Source organism: Talpa occidentalis, unplaced genomic scaffold (genome assembly GCF_014898055.3).
Source record: "Talpa occidentalis isolate TD23 unplaced genomic scaffold, MPIMG_talOcc4v2.1 talOcc4.1235, whole genome shotgun sequence".
Classification (NCBI taxonomy): domain Eukaryota; kingdom Metazoa; phylum Chordata; class Mammalia; order Eulipotyphla; family Talpidae; genus Talpa; species Talpa occidentalis.
Genome location: NW_023601252.1, coordinates 1 through 21,656, shown reverse-complemented (window position 1 = coordinate 21,656; position 21,656 = coordinate 1). Strand labels below are relative to the sequence as shown.

The 21,656-nt window shown below is 39.9% G+C and overlaps 1 long non-coding RNA gene across 2 annotated transcripts; it reads left to right on the top strand.

The window, feature by feature from the left end:
* Positions 1 to 6,231: 6,231 nt before the first annotated feature.
* LOC129145568 (uncharacterized) lies at positions 6,232 to 10,605 on the top strand. Of its 2 annotated transcripts, none has more exons than XR_008551315.1 (3): positions 6,232 to 8,660; positions 8,798 to 8,864; positions 10,028 to 10,605. It is a non-coding gene; the product is annotated as an uncharacterized LOC129145568 (long non-coding RNA). The 2 variants fall into 2 exon arrangements; XR_008551314.1 differs by having other exon boundaries at positions 6,232 to 8,864; positions 10,028 to 10,106; positions 10,239 to 10,605.
* Positions 10,606 to 21,656: the final 11,051 nt, after the last annotated feature.

The window sequence follows — 21,656 nt, the reverse complement described above, 5'->3', positions numbered from 1 at the left end:
CCTACATGAGGCAGAGAAGTTACATTGGGTCAGCCCATCACTGTGTGTGTGGCCACATCAGGTCTTGGACATTGCTGGGAGCAGAAGGGTGGACTTTGGTTGACTGCCGGGCAAATGGAAAATATCAAGCAGCTCTGTTAGACAATCCTAATGTGAAGCTGCAGTTTCTAACTCCCTGAATCCCGCCACACTGCTTCCAAGCAATGCAGATGGACCTGATGATGACACTTTAAATCCACAATTGTTTAGAAACCATAGACACAGTGTATGCTAGCCGACCAGATTAACTGACCAGCCTCTGCCAGACCAGAGTGGGAGCTATTTACAGATGCAGCAGCTTCAGGACCAAGGCCGTCGATGTGCTGGATATGCAGTGGTGACGCTCCAGAACACCGTGGAGGCCAAGGCTCTTCCGGCAGGTACATCAGCGCAAAAAGCTGAATTAATAGCCCTGACCCGTGCATTGGAACTCTCGAAAGGTAAAAGAGTCAATATATTTACCGACTCCAAGTACTCTTTATGATTCTCCACATGATGGGGCCATTTGGAAGGAAGCGGGGACTTCTTACTGCAGTAAACAAGGACGTCAAACATCCATTAGAAATCCTGGCCCTGTTAAAGGCAGTAGCTTTACCATCAGCTGTTGCCGTGATGCATTGTCCTGGCCCCCAAAAGGGTGGGTCTGACATGGCAAAGGGCAACAGGGCAGCCGATCGGGTGGCTAAGGTCGCTGCCCCGTTCTGCCCATTCTGCCCTCCAGGGTGCACTCATCCCTCTTGTGGACCTGACTCAGTATGCTCCTGATACACCGAGCGGGATGAGGAGAGAGCTCGTGCATGGGGATTTACTGAGTTTGATCCCAGCTCTACTTGGAGAGTAAACTCTCATGGGATGATACTCCTCCCGGAGGCCCTGGTATATCCGGTGCTAAAACATCTTCACGAGGGATCTCACTATGGGAGAGATGCCTTATTAGAAACAGTGCGCCCATATTTGAAGGGCCCGTATTTACACAAAATAGCACAACGGATCACCAGAGGTTGTGAATTATGTGCCAGGAATAACCCCAAGACTGACTCCCACCCTAAAGCCATTGGGGTTCAATATCGGGGCAAGTGTCCTTTTGAGGACTGGCAGGTGGACTTCACACAAATGCTAGAACAACAGGCAATTTCAAATATCTCTTGGTTTTTGTCGACACGTTTTCGGGATGGGTGGAAGCATTTCCCACAAAGACGGAAAAAGCTTCCGAGGTTGCCAAACAGCTACTGAAAGAGATAATCCCTCGCTTTGGGTTGCCGGACTCTATCCAGAGTGATAATGGGCCGGCATTTGTCTCTGACGTCACCCATGCAGTGAGCAGTGCGTTACAGATAAACTGGAAATTGCATGCTGCATGGAGACCGCAGTCTTCCGGGCAAACAGAAAAGATGAACCACACCTTGAAGAAACCTTGGCAAAACTGTGCCAAGAAACACAACTTCGTGGGACCAGGTACTATCCCTTGCCCTCCTCCGCATAAGAGTGGCACCTAGAAGTGGGCTACAATTAAGCCCCTTGAGATTGTGTTTGGAAGACCTTTTCAGGCCTCAGTTCTGAAAGCCAGTCCGGAAATAACACAAGATTGCCGGATCACGCAATATGTGAAACACATCCAGGAGGTTCTGGCAGTGATTCATAACTTTGCAACCTCAAGGATCTCTATGCCTCCTGATCAACCATTGCATCCCTTCAAACCTGGAGATCAGGTCTTACTGAAGACTTGGCAGAGCGGGGATGCTCAAAACCAGCTGTCAGAAAAATGGACTGGTCCCTATGATGTCTTGTTGAGCACACATACTTCTCTGAAACTTGCAGGCATAAAACCCTGGGTACATCATTCCAGAGTTAAGAAAGCCCCAGGAGGAACTGACCCAGAGACGAAGTCCCATTGGTCTTGTGAACCCATTGAGGACTTGAGATATTTGTTTAAGAAACAGACAAAAACTTGAATGTTACTGACTTCTTTTCCAGTTATTGTTGCAGGATACCCAAGGACTCATTTTTTTTTTCCTGAAGAAACCCTGAGAAAACTAACATGCTCTAACCAATCTTCTTCTTTTCAAAGTTTAGGAGACGTGAAATAACATCTAGGATCATGCATATGGTGCCACTATTTTTTTACACAGAAAAGTTTTCAATCTTGATTTTGATTTTGTTATTTTTTTTTAACTTTCTGTTTTTTTTTACCTTTGAGATTTTTTTTCTGTTTTCTTTTTGTTACTTTGGCCAATGAGTGAAACTGCAGTTGCATGAGATATCCCACGCGTGATAAATGGTAACTAATGAGCTCTTTGTGTCTATATGTTGTATGTCTGTATGTCCTTTCCTTGTGTCCTTGTCTTGACCTCAAGTGATTGACAAATTGGTATACATGGTGCCCATAGACATTGAAAAAAAAAAAAAAAAAGAGTCTCCAGTTATGAGAAAAACTAAAGGTTATGGTTTGATTGTCAACATTGTGCTACTGAACTAAGCCGGTGCCTTCATAGAGATTGAACATTGTTGTTTCTGTTATTTTTCTGATATTTATGGCAAAGCTTCCCAGAAATCTAAATTCAAGTACAAATTTGGTAGCCTGTCATTTGGCTGATGCAAGGAAATTTTGTGGAACCTCAGTAGAGCTCCTGAGACACTCCACAAAGTTTCTCCTTTCCTCCTGGGAAAGGCATTAGATGAATTTGTTCTATTTGGATTTTACATAATGAAGTAAAACTGGAAGGGAAGCATTGTCACTTGGGAAAATGGTAAAACTTTGGTATGTACAAAATGTTAACAGTAGTATCTGGTATGTATGTAAATTGTCAATGGTGATTGTCACCTTGTAATATTATAATTCAATTGTTTCACATCTACAGAAATTGTTTCTGGAAATATAGGGAGAAAAGGTCTCAACAGATTCCTATTGATGGAACTGTTGAGAGTAAAACTTTCTTACAAAGGACTCAATAGACCTGGAAATACACCTGACATTTACTAAGGTTTCTTTGACATAATACTGGAACTTTTTTTTTTATGCATTCTGTCCTGAATCCACGAAATTTTTGTTTTGTTTTGTTTTGTTTTGACTAACCAGGATCTGCAGAAAGGTTGTAATTTTTTTCCAGCAAAGCTAACTTGTCACATTTTCTCTCCCCTTGATACCAACACAGCATACAAATAGTGGTAGTAATTTTTGCTACTTATTTCAGAGTCTGTTTTTGCATAACTTCCATAGGGATTTTGCCTGTTTTAAAAAAAAAAATTGGACGTGAGTTTGATTGTGTGGCTTTGTGTGGAGTTCTTCCAAAAGTCGAAACAGAGCTAAACCAAGAAGAGGAGAACCTGTTTGCCTTGTTTGTAGGGTTCCAGAGACCTCCAAAGAAGGTGAGGAAGCTTGCCTCCATTGGCAGGACTGGACAACCCGGCCAACGAAAAAGCCCTGGTACCCTCGAGAAGAGGAAAGCCCAGGTGGAGTCTGATGAGACCAACTTCTTTCAGAAGCCTACACGGACCGGATGTCAACAGTTCGCTCTGAATCCTATATGGAGTATTCCAACGGAGCCAGCTAAAAATTGCTGCTTAGTTATTCTGCCCTGTGATTTTATGCAAAAATAGGCAATATGGTTTAAAAGTAGATTTGGTTTGCAAACTTTTGCTATGCTGTTTAAAAAATTTGGGATCAAGGTTGAGAGAATTTGTCTTTACATAAGTTGAACCATTTTAAGATTTTTTTTTCCTGTGATTTTGACATATCTGCTGTCTTGTTCTGGCTAATGCCTCCAGATGTTTTTTTGGCTGGGACTGATGAACTGTTTTCCAGGAATGGAGGACTTTTGCTTTCCACAATGGACACTACCTGGAGGGATTCGTTTTCTTTCAGACTGGAACCCTGGAAAATTTTCATCTGAGACTGTATCCCAGAATCCATATGTTTGATCTTCATCACCATGGAAATGGTGGCAAAAAGTGAAAGGGGGGAATTGTTAGGGGGAAAGGATGTCCTGAGATAATCTCATACAGGCTTTGTGGACTCCACCCCCACTCCAGACTAAAGCCATCAGGACATTGGGAAAGACAAATCCCATCACCACCAAGGGGAGGGTGGCTGGGACCTGAGGGTGGAGTTGGGCAGCCAGGTTGGATATAAAAACCAAACACGTGGGCCTTGCTCGCTCTCTGGCTCGCGATCGCTCGCCTCCTGGCTTCACCGCTCCTGGCTGGCGGCCAACTGAGAGCGCCATTTTGGGATTCCTGATCGGCGGATCGGGTAGGACGCATTTAAAACTTTGTCTCCCACTTTTCTCCCAGAGCTGTACATTTCCTCATTTCCCTTTCCGTTGTAAATAAACCTTTTATTAACCTTTCACGTGTGCCTGCAGTAGAGCATTGATATGTCCTTTTAAGCGCGCGGGTGAGGACCCACAGTCAGGCACCCCGTTTTGTATCGGGGTTGCTCTACAACAAAATGACAGAATAATTTTAGAAATTTTCAATATAAAAAGCAAGCACATTTGGCATATGAAATAGTGTCGGAGATTTCAGAGCAATATTAAAATCTGCATTATATTTTTAAAACATGGAAATCTGCTTCTAGCAAGAGTCAAGCACTTTAACCAGTATGAAAAAATCAATCAGTTTTTAGATATTGTAATCTATTTCTAGGTTATCCAAGTCAGCTCTTTGGATATTTTTAGCTATATCTATCTACCACAAAGCATTAAGCAAATGACAACATGGGTCAAACATTAAGAATTTAAACGTCGGGGGCCTCCTTGGTGGCACAGGGGGTTAAGTTGCACCACTATGAAGCTATTCTCAGCCACTGCAGCACTGCATTCATTCAATCCCCAGCCAGGATGCTACCCGCATGGCATAGCAGACCTCTCCTGTCTCACCTGCTGCTCCCCTCAGCAGTGTATTTCAGTCAGTCCGCCTGTTCTGCTCCCCACTCTGTCTCTGGTGACTCCTCTCAGCCCCCATGCCTCTGGCCTGTACCCGAGTTCTTGTATGCATAATAAATAAGCCTTAAAAAAAGAATTTAAATATTAACCAATACTGAATGGGGACTACTGTCTGCACAAATACACTGCTCTGTGTCATTCTTCATGGGCTCATATGATAAAGTGTTATATGAGATGGAAGAATGACAACACGATCTTCCCACTCTCTGAAATGTGTACTTGACATCTTCAACCTAAATAATCATGAAGGAAAATTGACTTCAGGAAAATCAACTCTGCTACCACTTAGTAACACCTAAAAATATGACCCAAAAGGATCAACATGTTAATAGATAACTTCAACATGTTTCTGAACAAAACTCAATAATGTTTGTAAAAACAAAAATCTATACCGTACCCAACAATGTGAAAATCTAAAATGCCTGCCATCCAATTAAAAATTATGAGACCTTTAAAAAAAGAGGATAACACAAACATCGATCGATTGAAATAGACCCAGAAATGACATTAGTGGCAGAATTAGTAGACTAGGACATGAAAACAAATATTATTGCTGAATTCTGTGTGTTCAAGAAGCCGAAGAATAGATTGACCACATTAAGAGGAGATATAGACTATATAAAAGAGGCACACATTAAAATTCAAGAGATGAAAATTGCTATGTCTGAGATTGAAAAGTTCACTGCATAAAATCAATGAGAATCAAGCGCACTGAAAGAACTGCAAGGAGAAATAAATGAATCTACTGACATAGTTGGATATTTCTACACCCATCACACTCATTCTGGACAAATCCAGAGGGAAAACTCTGTGAAGACATAGTGGAACTCAAGAGTAGTGTCAATTAATTGGATAGCTATAGAATTTTTCATCTAACAGCAGGTGGGCCCATTCTGGTGGCCTAGGGGTTAATCTCAGCCCTATCACCCCTATGGGCCTGAGTTCCATCCCTGCCAGGGAGTTAACTCACATAAGGTACAGCAGACCTCTCCAGTGGTGCCCCACTGCTCCCCTTAGCAGTGTGTTTTGGTCCTTCTGCCTGTTCTGCTCCCCACTCTGGTGAATCCTCTCACCCCCTCATCTCTGACCTACACCCCAGTTACTTATTTAATTATTTACTTATTGTTGTGTATTAAATCTCAAAAGAAAGTAAAAAATAGTTTTTATTGGGCAAAAATGAAAACACAACTTATCAAAATATGTGGAATATAGAGAATCCAGTGTACCACGGGCTATTCATAGCCTTGAATTTATATAAAAAGAAGAAAGATGTAAAACGCATAATACAAGTTTCCACATTAGGAAACTAGAAAAAGATGACAAAAGTAAGGCCATAGCAAGTAGAAGAAAATAAATAATAATGCCTAGAGCAGACATTTGTGAGATTGGAAACAGGAAATTAATGGAAAAAATAAATGGAGACAAAAATTATTTCTTTAAAAAGATCGGTAAAATGTATAAGGCTCTAACAAGATTCAGTAAGACGAGAGTAGGGCACAGTCTGCTAACTTGAGAAAATAAAGTGTCACAAGTTCCATATAATTGTAAAGGATTACAGAAGAAGAAAGAGAAGGAGAAGAAACTATAAACAAGTCTGTCCACAAATTGGATAATCCTGAAATGAACCAATTCCTTGAAAAATACAATATGTTCAATCTCACAAACAATTCCTCTTCTGGGTACATATCCAAATGGATGAAATCACTGTATCTGTTCCCCATGTTCACTGCATCATTATTTACAACAGTCAATACATGGAATCAACCTAAGTGTTCATTTATGGATAGTTGGATAAATACTGTATGATTTCACTTAATGTGGAATGCCAAAAAACCCAAACTCGTAAACAGAGAAAATATTGGTGGTTGCCAGGGGTATTGACTAGGGTATTGATTAGGATCTTTATAGTTGAAATGTTTAGTAAAATAATGCCCTAACAAGTTTTGAACAGATACAAATAGTTTACTGTTCACAACTTTGAAAATGCCAAAAAATATAAGAAAACATAGAAACAATTTTCCATTTTGTACCCACTGATATTGCCACTTGTCATAGTTTTTCAAATACTCTAGGGGTATTGACTAGGGGTGGGAAAAATGGATGGTAATGGTCAGAAGGTACAAGTCATAAGATAGATAAGTTCTGGGGATTTAATGAACAGCACGGTGACTATCGTTGGCAGTGGTTTAGTGTATACTGAAGAGCTGATAAACATGCTCTTAAAAGTTCACGTCCCAAGGAAAAAACAATTGTAACTATATGAGGTGAGGATGGTTAACTAAATCTATTGCAGTAATCATTATGCAATGTGCGCATATATGAAATCATTAAGATAAATAAACAATGATGTGCTATGTAAATTACACCTCAATAAAATTGGCCAAAATGCAGAGCTTATATCCATTACATCTCATAGAACTTTTCAAAAATGAAAGAAACGACAAATAATATCAAGTAGAGAGAGTAAGAGTTATGCATGTGGGAAGACCTAATGTTTAACTTTATTATTCACAGTTTAGCTTTGGTTTGACTCATATGTTCATAGGTCCTTTTCATGTTAGTAAAAATAATAAAATGATTAGATAATATCAGGGCAGAATGATACAATAATGAGCGTTTTAAAACCATGGCTGTAATGTTTAATCTGATTCTCTACAACTTTTCTCCCCAAAGTTACAAATGATAATAAAATTTTTCCAAAGTCTATTCAAATGGTGTTGAAACTTCACAGTGAATGACATCGACAAATTAATTTCTATGATATCTTGAAGTAGAAGACCTGTGCATTTCTCTGTGCATTCAGACATGGAACTTGACAACCTATTCTGCACAGGGGAACTGGTAATGCCTTGACTTTAGGAAAAGGTGGACAGTTGCTAGTCTTCTGTTTCCTTTTTTTTTTCTTCCTTGTGGCAAAGGGTGGAGTGATGTGTGAATATGTGATGTTCTTCTGAGGTTTCTGGCATGTATCACACCTCTGACCATGATCTCAACTGGAAAACTCGAGCCAATTATATTCCCATAGGTGTTAGCGGACCTTAAATCATGGTTTGGTAATGTGTTTAAAGCTATAATTTTAATAGTCCTGAAATACTCAGGTTTTTTGCTAGGAAGATAATGATATAAAGCTAAGAGCTATGGATTCTTTAAAACAGATGTTGGTAGATGGCTTTTCTCATTACACAATTACAGACAGAAAAGTCACATAGATTACAACCTGGAGGATGGTCTTGGAGTCGTACAATCATTCTGTTCTCAATGGTTAGAGAAAAACGTAAGATGTCAGAAATCAGTGTGTAATCCTTTATGTTCATTCCAGAATTTTTTTATAGGGGTAAATTGTTGGTTATTCAAGAGATCACTATATAACTTTTCCAACTGTATGAGTCTTTATAGTTGAAATGTTTAGTAAAATAATTTCCTAACAAGTTTTGAACAGATACAAATAGTTTACTGTTCACAACTTTGAAAATGCCAAAAATATAAGAAAACATAGAAACAATTTTCATTTTGTACCCATCCATATTGCCATGTCTCATAGTTTTGCAAATTCTCTGTGCTTGTGTCACAGGTCACAACCTCAGGAGATTGTTTAAGCATGATATGAAACCACTGCCACCCATGGAGGGCCTGGAAAGATCTTAGAATATTGGTAGGTGGCATTTTTAATAATGAATGGTACGTACTTAACAAAACTTTGTCTTGGTCAGCTATAAGACAAGGGGTTTTCTGAAAAGTTAATGTAATCACCGAAACTGAAAAGTTTATGTCATCACCTGTATTGTCTAAATTGTCTAAACATTTTTCTTTTTCAGTCATATGTCCTTGGGCAGCTTCTAGGAGCAAGGAAGGCAAACAGAGTGTATACTGATGGGAGAAGAGGTACAGCGCCTTTAATATCCCAGGTCCAACTTTGAATCAACAAGTGCTCACATTCTCGTGGTTGCCTTCCTCAACACAAGAGACATCCTAAGTTTTCTAATTACCAAACAAGCGAACACACACAAAAACAACCTCCCCCAAACCCAGCAGCTGAAACAGAGCTAAGAGGCGGGGACATGATGTTTTCAACATAGACCAACACTGCTCGCTCCCTTGTCATACCGTGCATATTAAATCAGATGACCGTCATAGTTGTACAGTGCCTCGATCACCACAAAGGTCGCTGCAGAAGAGTGTCAGCGGAGCAGACACAGCCCCCTCTGCTCCAGTTGAAACTTTGCCATAATTGACATCATTTTTCTCCGTTCCCACTCATTCTACTTTGTACCGCTGTGCTTCAGCCAGTCTTCCACCGGTCTTCATTGATTGCCTCTTGGGAAGACTTAGTTGGGATATACCCATCAGGTTATGGTTGTGACAAATACCAGTGTTCGGTTATTTCAGGCATATAAGTATCAGGCGTCCCTCAGGTCGTAAAATAGCTCTTCCTACTCACAATGTGAGTTCCCCCACCTGTCACAGTGAGCAGGATCATTACTAGTCAAACAATTATGGCAACTAGATCATCATCAATAGATAAAATCTTTTATTTGCCTATTAGCATGCCAGCATAAATGCACAAAATATGTAGCCCTTTGTATCTTTAATTTTAGTGGTATTCTCATTGTAATGTCTTGTAAAATCATTTTCCCACCCCCACCCCATGGAGGCAAGATTTTTATTTCAGTGAAATTAACTTTTACAGATGAGAAGTGTAAATTACATTAAGTGGTCAGTATGAATGATGGTGACTAGAGCTCATCATACTTCTATTCCTTAACTCTCAGACCCATCTCGTCTAGCTACTGGGGATACAGCACCATAAATAGTCCAATAGTTTAGTTTTATATACTGTGCTCAGCTCCTCAGGGTACTGTCTCCAGCCAGCCCCTTTGCTGGTTTAATTGATCATTCTGTATTCTTATTATTCTGGACTCTCTTGATGCTCCTGCATATGTCAGAGCAATGATTGCTATATGCCTATTAGTCCAAATTATTGTTTTTCGTCTAAGGCAATGCAATGTGAATTCCCATGTTGTTAACCAAGCTTCTGTAATTTTCAGACGGTGGTACTAGAAGACACTTACAAGCTAAGAAATATCTGGAGGATATGGAGAGATAAATCACTGCACCTTCCAAGATGTAAGCCTTCTGATAAAATCACCTGCCACTAAATGACTCCCTGGTTTTCAAGATATAAGTTACTTCATCATATACACATATCTTTCATCCAAGCTTACTTATCCTCAGTATTTCGATCTTATTTTTTTCTAGGATTCTGAACAACCACACAAACTATTCTTTAATGCCCAGAAATGTATGGCTTCTTCTACTTAATCCATTTCTTCTATACAACGTGAAGAAAACAAGTGCAAAGGATAGACTAAGGTCATGGACTACAGGTGCTTTGCTGGTAGGTTAACTATGGCGACCACACTTGAGGGGAGAAATCCTACACTAACAAAGAACTAACAAGGATGTACAACAATGTACTTTATTTTTAAAATATAGAAATACAGAGAAAAAATAAGTGCACAATTGCAGATGTGTTCATTGAGAGATTGCAGAGCAGCAGCAATGGCGCCACATTGTGGCAGCGGGTCATTTTTCTGCTAGCAAAGTTATCTCTCAGAATTGAGTTCTTTTCGTTCATTGGTTTTGTGTAGCCCCTATGAGGCCCATAGATGTGAATTAAGAGATGAGAGTCAGTACAACAAGGAAAGTCAACATCTGTTCGTGTACCTTACTTGTGCCTTATAGATTTGATTTTACTTGATTCCAAATATCTCACTTTTATCACACCATCAAAGATTGCTGTGTCTGTCCAATCTATTGACTCAATAGATAATCATGTTCAGCTTATGATGAGAATCCATTCAGAAAGGAGAATTATAGAGTCATAAATTTTATATTGCATAGTCATAAACTAAAATAAATGTAGGTAAATAAAGGAAAAATAAACATCAGTCAATAAAATATTTTTTATTTATATTTGATCTAATAGGTATGCATTTGTCAAAGGTATACAATACCAGTGTAAGAGGGAGAGATCAGTACGTATTTCCTGTGAGGGGGTGAGGATGTAGCTTGAGATCATCATCAAGGGCCAGTGATTTCATCAATCACGCCCATGTTAGGAAGCCACCACAGAACCCCAAAAGGACAGCCTGTAAGAGCTTCTAGCTTGATGCTCCAGGCCCTCAAGGTGCTGATTGAAAACGCAGATGTTGTGTATGAAAGATTGTCCATTGTCAGAAGGCGGCGGGAATTCTTGTCAATAAGCAGCAATAGTGACACAGTCAAGGACCTATTTCTCCCCCGGTGTCTGCTCACTCTCAGGCTACCATGCAGTGCGTGTAACACAGCCGCTAAGAGCATTATTTTTTTGTTTGTTTTTTTTAAATTGTATATACTTTTTACATCTTTTTTCATTTTTGTACAATGTATACATTTTCATCTTGGTTATATTCCCCATACAATTCACCCCCCCCCCCCCTTATTTTGACCCTAATCCCTCCTCACTTCCCTCCCTCCATAGTGTCTCTGGTTTATAGTTGCTTGTTGATTTTGACTTCTATTTTATTATAATTAGTCTTTTTCCTGGTCCTTTATTTAGGTTTCTAAATTCCTGCTATGAGTGAGACCATCCAGTGTTTTTCGTCTTCTTTCTGGCTTATTTCGCTGAGCATGATCCCTTCCAGCTCCATCCATGTTGCTGCAAATGGCATGAGTTTGTCTTTTTTGAATGCTGAGTGATATTCCATGGTGTATATGGACCACATCTTCTTGATCCAGGCATCTATTTTTGGGCATTTGGGTTGTTTCCAAAGCTTAGCTATTGTAAACAGTGCTGCTATAAACACAGGGGTGCAGGTGCTCTTTGGAATTGATGTTTCTGTGTCCTTTGGGCAAATACCTAGGAGTGGAATTGCTGGATCATATGGAAGCTCTATGTTTAGTAGGTCCAGAAATCTCCACACAGCTCTCCACAGTGGCTGGACCGGTTTGCACTCCCACTAGCAGTGCAGGAGAGTTCCTTTTTCTCCACACCCTCGCCAACATTTGTTGTTGCTAGTTTTTTTAGTATGTGCCATTCTCACTGGTGTAAGGTGGTATCTCATGGTAGTTTTGATTTGCATTTCCCTGATTGCAAGTGATGCTGAACATTTTTTCATATGCCTGTTGGCCATTTGCATTTCCTCTTTGGAGAAGTTCCTTTTTATCTCTTCTGCCCATTTTGTGACTGGATTATTTACTTTGTTTTTTTGAGTCTCTTCAGCTCGCTAAGAGCATTCATTATTCTATGAGGACATCAGAAGTCTGCATACTTAAATCTCTAGAAACTTCTAAATATTGATTTTACACATGATCATCACCAAAGAAATCTTTCAGGATCAGTACAATCCTGATTACTTTCTGAACTGTGTAGGTTTTTCTTCTGATTCATCAATGAAAAATACTTAAGACTTGAAAAATCTCCATACTTTGCCCCCTCTTGTCACCGATGAAGACATGGAGGTGCTGCTGAAAGCCATCTTCCCTCAGTGCCCAGGGGCCCTAGGAGGAGACAGTGATGATCACTGAGGGAAGGGAAGGGAAGGGAAGGGCAGGGCAGCCGTAGTCTCTTCTGACTTGCTGGAGAAGCAGCTGTCAGTAGTTCTCCTGAAGCCGCCTAATAAAGGTTAAAGGCTCCATTTAACTAAGCCCTTGGCGGGGCCTCCAGGATGGCCTAGGGGTTAGTCTCAGCGCTCTCACTGCTGCGGCCTGAGTTCGAGCCCCGGCCAGGGAGCTACCCGCAAGGAGCGTGGGAGTCAGCCCCCAGAAGGGGGCATGGAGCTAGAGCGCATGTGGTGCTAGCAGAAGGTCTCTTCTCTCTGTGCCTGCTGCTCCACTATGCTCTGTGCTTCAGATCCCCTTCCTTGCCGCCCCCCCCTTCCTTCCTTGCCGCCGCCCCCCTTCCTTCCTTGCCCCCCCTTCCTTGCCCCCCCCTCACAAGTTCTTCCTAGTAAAATCTAACACCTAGATACTCCCGAGTGCAATGTGAATATCAGTCGATTAACAACTACCATATGCCACTAAACACCCTCCATATGTAAAGCATCTATTACCCCGTAGTACCTTGAGTTTTTGGCATAAATCAACTACACCATTTGTTCTTTCCCTATACTGACTGTTTTGTTCTTTAACTCAGCCCTAATATTCCCATACAAATCATAAACATACTGAGTGAGTTCTCAATGAAGTGATGAGTTCCATTACTCTCCCCCTTTTGTGTCCTCCCTGTGATTCATGTTACAGGGTAACGCTGATATAAAATGGGTTGCCTGACTGTGGGTCCTCACCGGAGAACTTAAGACTGAACTGCAGACAGACACACACAGAAAGGTTCATAAATGGTTTATTTACAAAAGAAGGGGGAATGAAGAACTCAAGGAGAGGGAGATAAATTGGTGAATGCATCCTACTAGCTCCATTGAGCTGGAATCCCTCAGGGCACACGGGGCCCACACGGCATACAGAGAGGTGGCGAAATGCCAAGAGAACCCCCACGGTCCACCTATCAGGTTATATACCGGGCCTGACTGTTTAACTCCACCCTCAGTCCCCTCCAATCCTTCCTTCCATGAAGATGGCATGATGGGATTTGTAGTTCCCAGTGGTTAGTCTGGAGTGGGAGGGAGGAGTCCACATAAACCTGTGTAGTGGAGTTTGTTCAGGGCGTCCTTTCTCCCCAACAATTCCCCCCTTTCATTTTTTGACCCCATTTCTATGTTGCTGAAGGTCAGATGTGTATATGCTGGGGTTCCGGCTCAGATGATAATTTCTCAGGGTTCCAGTTTAGAACAAAAACCAGTCTCCAGGTTTCGTCAAGTGTGGCAAACAAAAGTCCTCTATTCCTGGAAGAGAATTAAGTCCACGCCAAAAGAAAATCATCGGGAGGCACTAGCCAAAACAAAACAGCAAAAATATCAAAATCACAAGAAGAAAAAAAAATCTTAAAAACTGATTAACTGATCTTAAAGTTCTAGTCCACCTTGATCCCAACTTTATCCAACAGTATAGTAAAAATTTGCAAACTAAATCTACTTTTTTTTTAACTACTTGGTTGTGAACAAAGGAACCTGATTAGGGATTCATGGGAAATAAAAAGTCATTATGTGGTGTGCATTTTCTTCCACGTGGGAAAGTTCTCTGGAAAACATTGAAAGATGAGTCAGGAAAGGCCACAAACTTAAAAGAAGTTATGATGGAGAAACACAGATGGCTGTTTAGGAAGAACAAACAAAAAAACAAACAAAAAAACCCCCTAAATCTACTTTTAAACCATTTAACCTATTTTTGCATAAAACATAGGACAGCATAACCAACAGCAGTTTTAGCGGGCTGTGCTGGAATACCCCACATAGGATCAGAGTGAACTCTTGACATCTGGTCTGCGCAGGAACGAAGTTGGTCTCTCCAGAGTCCACCTGGTGTGTCCTCGTCTCAAGGTTTACCAGGTCTTTTGCTTTTTCCCGGTCGTCCAGTCCTGCCAATGGAGGCAGCTTCCTCACCATCTTTGGAGGTCTCTGGAACCCTACAAACAAAAGAGCAGGTTCTCGTCCTGGTTCCGCTCAAATTCAACTGCCTGGAAGAATTCCAATCAAAGCCTCCCAATGGAACATGTTTCCAATTTTCTAGTTTAAGCAAACAAAATTCCCCATTGAAGTTATGCAAAAATACTCTGCCATGAGCACTGAAAATTACTACCACTATTTTTCATACTGTGTTGGTATCAAGGGGAGAGAAAACGCAAACACAAGTTACTCTGCTGGGAAACACAATGCAATATTGCTGCCTATCCTGGTTGGTCAAAATGAGAAAATTTCCTTTGAATCAAAACAAAATGCAAACAAAATTACCAGTATTATTTCAACCAAAACTTAGTAAAAATCAGGTTTATCTTCACCAGTCTATTCAGTCCTTTGTATGAAATTCTCACTGTCAAAGTTCCATTAATTGGAATCATTTGGGGTCTTTTTCTCCAGAAACAATTTCTGCAGATACCAAACCATTGACATATACAATATTGTGGGACAACAATCAACACAGGCAATTTACATACATAGGTAATGAAAGGTTTTACACAAGTTTCAGAAAACAGTGTTAACATTTCTGTACATGCCGAAGTTTTATCATTTTGCCAAGTTATGATGCTTCCCTTCCAGTTTTCTTTACTGAGGAAACCAAATAGGACAAATTCTCCCCAGAAGAAAAAGAGAAATTTTGTGGAGTGTCTCAGGTGCTCTACTGAGGTTCCACAAAATTTCCTTTTATCAACCAAATGACAGACTACCAAATTTTACTTCAATTTACATTTCTGGGAACGTTTTTTTTAAGACAGTTTTTTTTTTAAGATTTATTTATTTATACAAGCACTGGGTACAGTCAGAAGCACGGGAGGGTGAGAGGATTCACCAGAGTCAGAGCAGGGAACAGAACAGGCAGAAGGACCGAAGGACACTGCTGAGGGGAGCAGCGGGCGCACCAGGAGAGGTCTGCGCACCATGTGGGACCCTCACTGGTGGCCGGGGATCGAACTGTGCCCGCAGAGGCTGCAGACAGCTTCGCAGCCCAGCACTCAACCACTGAGCCACCAGGGGAGGCCTGAATTTCTAGGAAGCTTTTGTCATAGAGCTCAGAAAAACAGCAGGAACAACAATATTTAATCTCTATGAAAGCTCCAGCCCAGGTCAGTAATACAATGTTGACACTCAAACCATAACCTTTAGTTCTTCCTCATAAGTGGAGACTTTTTTTCCCCCAATGTCTATAGGCACCATCTATACCAATTTTAAAACCACCAGAGGCCAAAGCAAGGACACAAGACATACAACATATAGACTGTAGATAACTAAAGAGAGCTCTTTAGTTTCACTCATAGACCAAGATGACAAAAACAAGCAAAAAAAAAAAACCAAAAAAACCAAAAAACAAAAACCTCAAAGATTAAAAAAAAGGCAAAGGTTAAAAGGAAATACCAAAATCAAGATTGAAGGCCTTTCTATGTAATAAAAATTAAATTATTAAAGAGAAAGTACTGCCAGCAAAACTGCATGATTTCAGATGTTATTTCCTATCTCCTAAACTTTGAAAGGAAGATTGGTTAGAGCGTATTTGTCATCTCCGAGTTTTTTCAGAAAGTGAGTCCTGGAGTATCCTGCCACAGTAGCTGGAAAAGAAGACAAGAGAGTAACATACAAGTTTTCTCTTTTTTTAAATATTTCGGGTCCCCAATGGGTTTACAAGACCAGTGGGTTTTTGTCTTTGGATCAGTTCCTCCCGGGGCTCTTTTAGATCTAGTGGAACCCCTGGGCCCCCTATTCTTCATCCGAACCTTCTCCATGTACTACCATCTGTCTCCTCTCCTCTGTAATTGCCTCTTGATTCCTTCTACTCTGTCCATATTCCCTCCTGTCTTCGTCTGAGCCTCTACTCTGTGCTATCCTTTGTCTCCTTTCCTCTATCCTGGTTCCAGAACCTTGCACTCCATCAGTATTCTCTCCTGGAACCCTTGTATGAATCATCATGTTGTGGTGTCATCAGCCATCTTTCCTGCCTTCTGTCATTATTTTGTCTCCTATTTACCTGTAATTTGGGACAACTGTACTTCCAATGTCCCTCTTTCCTGCAGTAAGTACACTGATCTCTCCCTAGGGGTTCACTTCTCCTGGGATGCTCTCCCCATTCTGTCACTGTTTCTCTGAACCTCTGTCCTGTGCTCCCTCTGTACAAAAAGCATCCAGGTTTTGGTCTCCTGTCCTCTCTGTTACTATAAACCCAAAATGCCAAGTCTACCGATTGGGATGGACTCATCTCTGTGACACCATCCACCTTTGCTAACTTTCTCCTCATTTCTAGGGCACTATGTGTCATGAACGCCATAGTGATCAGATGAGCATTTGCTGGGGCATCTGGATTTATATCCAGGTGGGTGGTACATCTCTGGATAATTCATTCAAGGAACTCTGATGGATCCTTGTTATCTCTATGTTCAAGCTGTACAATTTTACTGAAATTTCTTTGCTTGGGAGTTCCCTGCTGCAGTCCTACCAATAAACACTCTTTATAGACCAACATTTCATTCTCCCATTGTTGCGGTCCCAGCTGGGATCTACCACTGGGACAACCATCTCTGGTTCTGGGGATTCTACATCCTGTTGGTGGAGGCAATCAACCTCCTCCCTGGTTTACCTGAAAACCAGTAATACAGAAGTGGGAGACGGAAATAATTAGGCATAATTTAACAAAATGTGAGCAGTGAAGAAGATCCTGTACACATTTGAGAAAATCTACAGTACTCTGATGAAATAAAAACTTGAAAAATAGAAAAACATACTTCCTGTTCACAAATAGAAAAAAATGCAATATTTTAAAGATGTCACTTTCATCCAAATTGATCTACATATTCAACTTAGTCCCCATCACATTTTCAGCCAGTTATTTTGTAGATGTCAACAAACTAACCCTAAAGTTCAAATGAAAAGACAAAGACCCTACAACAGTCAATACAATATTGAAGAAGAACAATGTCAAAGGAGTGATTCCCTACCTTTAAGATTCAGTAGAAAGCTACAGTAATCAAGACAGTGTGGTATTGGCAAAGCAACTGATAAGTAAACCAGTGAATAAAAACAGGGAGCCTAGAAAAAGGCACACAAATATATTCAGTTGTTCTTATTCAAAAATGCAAAGGCAATTCAGTGGAGAAAATCGAACCCTTTCAATAAATGGTGGTGGAATATTTTTACATAAAAATATAAATCTAGACATGGACATAAATTTCATAAAAGTTAACACAAATCTGGTCATAAATCTATATGTAAAACACAAAATCACAAAATAATTAGAATTTAACATAGCAAAAAGAAATTTTGTGGCCTTGGGCTTGTTGATGATTTTTTAGATATGAAACTTTATATATCCTCTGCTTTATTCTGCAAATCTATAACTGCACTAAACAATAAAAGTCTTTATTTTAATGGCCACTTTTCCTTATTCAAAAATGTTAATTTTAGAACTTATAGATTAGCCAGAAATAATTCTAATTATTCTTAGAAACTATAGTTTAGCCAAATAAGAAAACATTTAAAATCACATATAATTTTTATGGGGAGTTAAACAATGTCAGCCTGTTATATATAGTTCATTTTAATATTCATACATTATGAATTAGGTTAATATTTTTTAAAGATTTATTTATTTATTTATACAAGCACTGGGTACAGTCAGAAGCACGGGAGGGTGAGAGGATTCACCAGAGCCAGAGCAGGGAACAGAACAGGCAGACTGATGAAATACCCAGTGCTGGGGGAGCAACAGGCACGGCAGGAGAGGTCTGTGCACCATGTGAGACCCTCGCCGGCAGCCGGGGATCGAACCGGCGCTGCAGAGGCTGCAGGCAGCTTCACAGCCCAGTGCTCAACTGCTGCGCCACGAGGGGAGGCCCACAAATTAGATTAATATTATATCTACTGATTTGTATTCTATTCAATTTAGCAACATCTTGTGATTATCTTATGTGTTATTAAATATTTTTTCTAAAACATTTTAACTTTGAGCATTTATTTTGTTTCTAATTTTTATCCATACTAAATACCAATATAGTGATTATATATCTAATGTCTCATCATATTTCAAATTAGTTCTTTAAACAAGGGAATGCTTAATTTCCATTGTAATTTATAATTTGAATGGCATTTGCTTTTATTGCTCACAAAATTACATATGAGGAATCAGTCATCTTCAACTCTAACCATCACTGAGCTTTGTCATATTTGACTTATAGAAAACAAAATGAAAAGAATGAGGATATCAAGTAGCTTGGACAAGTATCTTCCTAATTCCAGTTTTCATGAAACTTCTCCAACTAATTAGCCTTTAAATTTAAAGCTGATGGGACTCCCTCGTGGCGAAGGGGTTAAGCACCACACTATGAAGCAATCCACAGCCTCTGCAGCCCAAGTTCAATCCCTGGCAGGACAGAGAGATACCCACATGGCATGGCAGACCTCTCCTGTTGCCCACTGCTCCCCTCAGCAGTGTATTTCAGTCAGTCTGCCTGTTGTGTTCCCAACTCTGTGTCTGGTGAATTCTCTCATGCCCCGCACCTCTGGCCTGTACCCCCGTTCTTATATGCATAAATCTTAAAAAACAAAACAAAACAAAATAGAAGATTGCGCCCACATGAAAGGAAACAACTATCAAGCCACCCTGGTGGCCAAAGGGTTAAGCACAGCACCGTGAAGCTATCTGCAGCAGCCTCTGCAGCACAAGTTTGATCCCCAGTCGGCCAGGGAGATACCCACATGGCACAGCAGACCTCTCTTGTCTCGCCCGCTGCTCCCCTCAGCAGTGTTTTCAGTTAATCTGCCTGTTCTGCTCCTCACTCTGTCTCTGGTGAATCCTCTCACCCACCCACCACCCCCCGCATCTCTGGCCTGTACCCCAGCTCTTGTATGCACAAATAAATAAATCTTTAAAATAATAAATTTAAAGCTGATATTGATATACCAAAGGTTCATAGTCTTATTTACCCAGAATGTGTTCTAGCCAACACTTAATTCAAGATCTAGGAGAGCAAGAAATCAGCACCATTCTATCAACTTGAGATCACATATCCTTTAACTTAAAAACTTCACTTTTTTAAGATATATTTTTATTTATATAAGAACTGGGGAACATGCCAGAGGTGCAGGAGGGAGCGAGGGTTCACCAGAGACAGAGTGGGGAGCAGAACAGGCAGAATGACTGAAATCCACTGCTGAGGGGAGCAGTGGGGGAGATAGGAGAGGTCTGCCACGCCAAGTGGGTAGCTCCCTAAACAGCCAGGAATCGAACCCATGCTGCAGAGGCTGCAGACAGTCTCACAGCACCGTTCTCAACCCACTGTGCCACCGGCGAGGCACAAAATTTCACTTTTTTTACAAAATAATTTTCAGCACTAACTTATATTGTATAAGTGAATATGCATTATTTATAGAAGTCTAATAATAAACCTGTGCTCTACCTACTAATCTGGTAGCAATACATAGTACTCCACAGTGACAGAAACTCATTTAGGAAATTGTAGAGAAATCAATTCTAAAATTCAGCAAGTCTAATAAAAATTCATATTGGGTTAAAAATGAAAATCATATTCAGTAAAACACTAAACCTTCATTTTAAGCTTCTCAGCAGGACTGATAAGTTAGAATGACAAGGATAGAGAAAAAGTCAGAAACATAGACATTAGTTAGACTCACTTTTTAATAGAATTCTTTCTTAAAAATATTCAATGACAATCTATGCACATTTACAAAAGTGTGTGTGCATATGCATATGTATTTCCCCAAAAAGTCCAAATAATGTCTGCATAAACTTTGTATCTTTTGTTTAACAAGACACAAGTCTGTCTTCAGTCCAGTACTGTGTCTTGGAGAGCTTATATACTTATAATGGTTTGGATTAGGATAGCTTAAACATCCTCCTTGTGTTTAATAAGAACTTATTTTTGAAAATAATTCCTTTTGCTAAAGCTATCCTTTCTGTTTTCTGTGACTGTATACAAACCTTTAGTTTTAGAAATTCATTCTGCAAATTCCATTTTCAGTAAAATTGATAAGTTAAGGTGCTGTGGATGATTGGTTTAGAAGCATCAGTGCTATCAGAAACCACGGCTCTAATTACATTCCTATTGACAGTCCGATTTTTATGTAAGAAAGACCTGTACCATAACTTCTATGACACAGGACCTTTAAATATAAACATCTTGTGACTGGGGAGAGAGGATTTTAATTAAAAATACCCTCAAGAAGATATTTTCATCTATATTTGCTCATATTTCTATAGGGTTCTTTATTGTAATTAAAGCAAGAGTATACATCAAAATTGTTCTGAATCTCTGAATATTTAAATGTGGTTGTAGGTTCCTACTGCCCTTGTGGGGTTTTATTTCTCAGGCTCTGATTACTGAAAGATATTGGGAGAAAATGAATAGGTAATTTATAATCATTTATACAACTAGGTAAGCAGCACAAAAACAAGACTAGGTTGGAGGACTGTGGGTGCTTTGATGGTAGGAAAACTATGGTGCCACACCTGTGGCGAGAATTCTATATCGTGTAAAAACAAATAAGGAAGTAAAATAATTATACATCATCAATAAATTTCCAGTATTCGTGGGTAGTTAGAACAGCTTATGTTTAAAAAAAAAAGATTAGTGCCGTAATCCATTGTAATCAAATAATCTCCAGAGGACATAATGCAATTGTATCTAAGAACTACAAACTAGGAACTATTACTTTAAAACAAATACATTAAAGTGCACTATAGCAGAAAGATTGTTTTGGGAGTAAAAATATGTTGAAGACAAGATTTTGGATGCCTTTTGATTTCTAAGTTTTAAGTAAAAGTTAGCCATAGAGTAGCTAACATTTTGCTAGACCACGTAAGGCTTGTGACTTAAAGCAGATGATAGAATTTGAGATAACTAAAAGCATCTTGAAAGTGAGGGTACATCCAATAAATGCAAAGCTAGCAAAATAAGTGCCCCAATTTTGTGTATAAACTCTGCGCAATGTGTTTCATTCCTGAACCATACAATCTGAGAGCTTTCAGCAAAGGACTAGCAGACTAACTGAATTTGAAAAAAAATGTGACTTAGAACTGATT